Source organism: Rousettus aegyptiacus, unplaced genomic scaffold, assembly GCF_014176215.1.
Source record: "Rousettus aegyptiacus isolate mRouAeg1 unplaced genomic scaffold, mRouAeg1.p scaffold_m13_p_2, whole genome shotgun sequence".
Lineage (NCBI taxonomy): Eukaryota > Metazoa > Chordata > Mammalia > Chiroptera > Pteropodidae > Rousettus > Rousettus aegyptiacus.
Genome location: NW_023416295.1, coordinates 102,579,664 through 102,586,062, shown reverse-complemented (window position 1 = coordinate 102,586,062; position 6,399 = coordinate 102,579,664). Strand labels below are relative to the sequence as shown.

General features: G+C 37.6%; 1 pseudogene; it reads right to left on the bottom strand.

The window, feature by feature from the left end:
• Window positions 1-570: 570 nt before the first annotated feature.
• LOC107508691 lies at window positions 571-5,688 on the bottom strand (annotated as a pseudogene).
• Between the last annotated feature and the right edge of the window lie 711 nt (window positions 5,689-6,399).

The window sequence follows — 6,399 nt, the reverse complement described above, 5'->3', positions numbered from 1 at the left end:
CCAGCCTCTACAATTGCATAGATCAAATTCTTGTAATAAATCCCTTAGCGTGTGTGTTGTTTGCATGTGTACACACCTTTTTTTATACTGTTCGAGATTTAGCTGATGTTTTAGTTGCAATGACACTTAAATAGTTTGCTGCATCATTTATATGTAGACTTGTCTTTCTACATTAGATGGCAATGTACACTACTTTGATTTATATAGTACACAAAATAAGACCCTTTAGAACAGTTATGCACAAGAAACGCAATATTGGATTTATACATTGGATCCTAGGATGTGATCTATTGGAGAAAAAAAGAATTAGACTAGGTATGGTGGATGAAGGAACGGAAGTTACATAACATAGAGTAAATGCACATCTAGTTTGAATGGAAACTGTAGCATGTTCAACATTGGAAGTAATGGTGCTTTTGAGGAGGTGAAACTATTTCACACTAACCAGTCTAAGATTATACAAGATAAGTAACATCTGGTATGAGGATATAGCTGCAGGGTTTTATGAATCATTCCTATTTCTAACTTTAGGAAATTGATATTTTTCCTAGGCTGTCTTAATATTTCTGGTTAGTCCCAGATCAGATAAGAAGGACAATATGCATAACCTCGAACTAAATCCTGTTGTAGTCTAGATAGTGAAGTGATGCGATTTTAGAAGACTTTAAAACTTCAGCTCTTTTTCGAGCTCCCAAAATGTATCTGCACTCCTTCAAATGAGCCTTTTCCTTAGGTGTCATAGCCACCTTCACAACATCCAGGATTCCATTCTGTCCCAAGATGCAAGGAATGCTAAGGAAAACATCATTCATTTCACAGAGACCCTTAATCATGGTGGAAATTGGGTGAGCTCACCCAAGATTCTTCATTATACTTTCTGCCAATGGCCTAAGATGTGCAGCATTTCAGTTTGATCACTCATAAGCACTACCCACCGCCTGTTTGTGAACATCTTTCCACTGTTCCTCATCTCCATCGGTGCCTAAATCAGAGTGAAGGTTCTTTAGGGAGACACGAGCAACATTCGCTCCATGCCATACAGGCTCGCTAGAGTCTTCATGCTCCCCAAGAACCCACCCATGACAGCTTAATAGGTGAACTCACAGGCTTCCCCCCACCCCCAAACCCCCCCACAGAACTGGGCTAAATCCAATTTGCAACCACTTCCGATAACATGGCTTTTGTGAAAGCTACTTATCTTCCAAGCCACGTAGGTCAAGGTATGCACTGGATTGGAAACAGTAAGCAAATTGCAGTTGGGGCTGTATTTTGTAACATTAGGAAGGATGAATTTAAAGATGTTAGTATTACCCTGGACCAAATTAAGATGACTTTCTCCCTTTTGTTGGCGTGCCCCAGCTGTGATAATAACTAGTTTGGAGTTTGCAGTTACATTATAGTCTTTGCCAGAGAAAATTTTGGGTGTTCCAAGAACAAGGTTTCCATGTCAGAGATCCATCATCTTTTCCTTCGGTTTGCCTTCCATGACCTCAACAAGAGCATGTTCATCTGCCACATTTTTCATTAAGATACTGATGTCACAGCAATGCCAACAGCACCAGCCTCAATGACTGTAATCGCATTCTGCGGATGCTTTGCTATTCCTTAAGAAGATTAAAATTAGCTGAATTGCCAATTGAAAATTGCCGCACTGTATTTAGAACCAAAAGGAATTGGGAATGCAAGACAGGCAGGTAGTTGGGCCTAGGTGGCACACAGTGTTGGATGTGGACTTGGTGGTAGCTGTTTTGGTACCATGCTTCTGATTAATTGAACTTTTCTCTGTTTGAATGCTAACTGGACTGTGCCATTATATAGATCAATACATTCTCGTTAATGTTTAAGTCATTGTGAATTTGGTTTCCATCACCTCCCCCTAAAAAGACTAAAATGCAGAATTATCATATCTTGACTAAACAACTTGATATCCCAAAGACAGAATCTGTGCCTTACTCATCTTTAAATCCTCAGCATTCAGCAAACTTCCAGGTCCGTAGCAGGCACTTGACAAAATATGTGTTTAATGAACCCACGACAAATGGCTACAGAATAAAAATGCTCTCCTGGGAACCTAGAGTTAAAAGCTCACACAATGTGAATCATATGGAAGATGAAAAGCAAGATGAGAGGGAACTCCAGGCCTCTGGACAAAGCCATGAAGATCCTGGGTCTGAGGAGCAGCTGAGTCTTCCACCTGGCAGCAGGCGGGGAGGGGTTGGGTGGGGGGCGCACATGTTAGACATCTCATGTTCACTACTAGTACAACAGGTGTTCCGGGGCCCGCCAGCCCTCGCACGGAAATGAGCTTCCTGTCACTCCTGACCAGGATTTGCTACATGTGCATAACAGAAGTGGTGCAGGAAGATATTTTTTAAATAAAAAAAATTGAAAGCATATCAGGTTCCTAGAAAATGAAGCTTCTAAGAAAGGCGATTTCACAGTAAGAAAGCCCATGAATCATCTAAAGAATTTATATCTGAGGTAAAACATGAACGTTAACTATTCTTTGTGTCTGCTTAGAACACTTTAAGAGATTCAAAGGAAGTAAGTGGTTTGAGGAACCACAAAGAAATTTCTGAGCAAGTATTTTCTAAATGGTTTGACTGATATTTAGCATAAGTGAATTAGGCAATGAACCAGTTTATTTCCAAGCACAAATCTTCACAGGGAAAAATTCACGATGTACACATATTGAATCAACTATGGAAGGGCAATATTTTTATTAAATTGGTTGAGGGGCAATTATTTTATCAAATTATTTCTATAATTGCTTTATTGAAATCAGGATCCAAAAAGTTCCATCATTGTAGTTGGTCGATGTGTCTCAAGTCTCACAATATACATTCGGTCCTCTCTTTCTTTTCTTTTGTTTTTGTAATTTTTTTATTGAAGACACCAGGTTACTTACCCTGCAGAGTTTTCCACTGTCTGAGTTTTGCTAATTTTATTTCCATATGTTGTATAAAATGTTCCTCTTCCCCTTATTTCTTATAAACTGAAGGTTGGATCTAGAGGTGTCATTGAATTCAGGTTCCTTTTTTTTTTTATTATTGTTGCGAATACTTTACAGACAGTGTTGTACAGTCTTCAGGAAGTACAGCATTATTTATGATCTCTCTTTTTGTGATGTTAGCAGCCGTTATTTATTCTTAAAAACTCTTTACACTAAATTTTTTGGGAGTGATATTATAGACATTTTTAAGTAGTCATTAAAATACCTGCGAGTTTAAAAAAAAAATGGTGGAGGGGTATAGTATGCTTATAATGGCCCTCAAAGATATGTAAATCCTAATGCTGGAAACTGTGACTGCTATTTTATATAGAGAAGGGGTCTTTTTAGAGATGATTTCATTCAGGATCTTGAGGTGGGAAGAGTATTCTGGTTTATCTGGGTGGGCCTTAGTTGCAATCATAGTTGTCCTTATAAGAGGGAGGCAGAAGGAGATTTGACTGTGGAGAAGGTAATAAGAAGCAGAGAGAGATATTTGAAGATTCTTGTCTTGAAGCTGGAGCAAAGGGCTGTGAGCCAAGGAATGAATGCACCGAGGTGCAAGGTAGAAAAAGTAAGGAAAGAGGTCCTCCTTAGAGCTTCCATGAAGAAAATGTTGGTTTTAGCCTCCTAAAACTCATGTTGGCCTTCTGACTTTCAAAACTTTAAGAGGATACATGTATACTGCTTTGAGCCACCAAGTTTGTGGTTATTTTACCCAAGATAATCTCCACTTAGGCATCTTGAACACACCTCTTTCTCCACTAGGGGGAGCCCACACTATATATCAGTGAGTCGTAACAGAAGCAAAAATCCTATTTGGGTTTCTTGTCTGACCACCTGAATGGATTAGAAGAATAGACTGTGAAGCCAGATGTCCTGGATTCAAATCGCAACTGTTTCTACTCTCTGGCCGTAGCACCTTGGGCAAATCATTTATCCTCTCTGTGCTTCAGATTTCCTATTGCAAAATGGGAATAATAATAGTGACAAATTACCTAATAGAAAATTGTGGGAAACAATTGAACAGACATTTCACAAGAGAGCATATCTAAATAGCAAAAAAGGAAAGAAAAAATCCTCTACTCCATTGATTCATTAATTCAACTCTCAAGGAAATACCAATAAATATCCAGCAGAAGGGCTAAAATAAAGCTGACTCACAACAATTGGGACTCTCATATACTGTGAGTATGCGCAATACTGTCCTCAGACCTAGCCAAGAGAGGTCCTCAACAGCCTTGGCCCCGCACCACCCCGTGGAGTAAGGAGTCCAAGGAGCCCATTGATGTGTAATTGGCTGTAAACAGAATTGATTTCTAGGATTGTTTTTCTATAGAAATACTCACATATGTGTGCAATTTATATATTCTTTTTCATGGAATAATTGTTTGAAATAGTGAAAAATTAGAATCAGTTGAGATGTTTATTGTTAAGAGGAAAAAATATTAGGATACTTCCATACTATGAAGTGATAGGCAGCTGTTAAAAGAGCATAAAGCGCCTCAGATGGCTCAACATAGAAAAATATCCGAATCATTCAAAGGGGAAACTACAGAGCAACATATAATTTTTAAATTAAAAAAAAAATGTTTATAAACTACATAGACTATCATCTGGAAGGATTCATGCCAAAAGATTAATTGTGATTACTCCAGAGAAGAATTACAGAGAAATGAGAAAGGGGAGGAAGCAGAGAGAAAAGGGGATGACATTTTACTTCTTCCCATTTATATTTCTGATTTGCTTGAATCTTTCACCATGAGCTTGTATTATTTGATAACTTTTAAAAACCTCAAAGTATTGGATAACTTGAGAATCAGGTGTGGAGTCAGCGTTGTTGCTTACCTTGGTATTTACTCCATCTTTCTATGTATCTGTTTCTCCAACTGTAAAATGATAACTGTTACTACTTTATGGCATGGTAACAGGAGATGATCTATGTAAAACTTTTAGCCCACTGCCTGGTACTAAAAAAATTGATTTACGTAGGTTAACTATGCTGCATGATAAAGCATGACTAAAATCAGTAATTTAAAATAATAACCATTTATTATAACTCGAACAAATGCAGCTTTGCCGGGGATCAGCTGATATAAGATAGGCTTGGCTGGGCTGCTCTGCTAAGTTCAGCTGTGCTCCACACACCCCTTATCCTCCTTAACCAAAGGGATAATCAGGACATGTTCTTCTCATGGTGATGGCTGAAGCACAGACAACACAAACATGCAAAAGTTATCAATGCCTTAGGCTCAGAACTGATGTACTGCCATTCTTAGTTCATTCTATTGGTCAAGAAAGTCATATGACCAAGTCCAAAGTGATGGGGTATTAAAAAATACTTCATTAAGAGTGACCAATAATCTCAAGTTGCTTGAGACCAAGGGGCCTTCTAGAATGCAGAAATTCTAACTTTATTGACAGAGAATGAGATGAGACTCATAAGAACAATGAGACTCCCTAATGTCAACCTACTTTCCTTCTATGGAGGCTGTTTTGCTTATAGCAAACTCTTAATAAGGACAGGTTGTTTGACTTTTAATTATGTGTTTGTATGTGATCATTAACATTTATTTAGCTCCTTCAGCTTTACTAATCCCTTTCAAATGCCAAGACCTACAGTGTGTGGCTGTGCAGAGGTTAAGTCCATAGAGCCACAGGGAGGTCTGCTCTGCCTGTGGTTTCCTGAGATCCGCCATTCCCTCTTCCTGTCTAGACTGTATATTTCTTATCTGGAGACAAGCTGTTACTGGATAAGATTGATGCATAGGCACAAATCACAAAGAATGATTGCTCTCTCTTCAGAAACATTTTCTTTATCTGAAACATGCCAACAAGGAAAGCCTATTAAAGTCTACAGGTGTTTGGGTTTTTTAAAGTCTTTTTCATTAAATAAGTTACTCTGTTTCTTTTCAGAACAGATTGAGTAAGAGGTAAGAAAGAAGAGCTCATTGACTACTGTGCAGTGGCTTCTAAATTTTACTTTAAACTAACCAGTGAAATTTTAAAAGAAATATTAGGGACCAACATTCCTTAGATAACTTTTAATTTTTCCAGATAAATTTAACAAACTAAAAGTACCTTCAAAATTCACGATCATTTCATAAAATAAGAAATATTTTATACCAAAGGAGTAAGACTCACATTACTGTGAAGCATGGTCCTCTAAATTGAAAAGATTCTTAGGAAATATTATTACGCTGTCTTGATTTTCTTAATTTGTAAGAATCTACAAACCAGACTTTTAGGAGTGACTAACAATCTTCTTTTGAGAAGTTCAAATTAGAAGTTTAGAAAAGAGATAAATTGTTAACCGAGGGAGTGAGAATGGTCTTGATTAAATAAATGAAATAAAGTCTACTATTACCAAAATATATATAAACATACATATATTTTTAAAGGAACCAGCA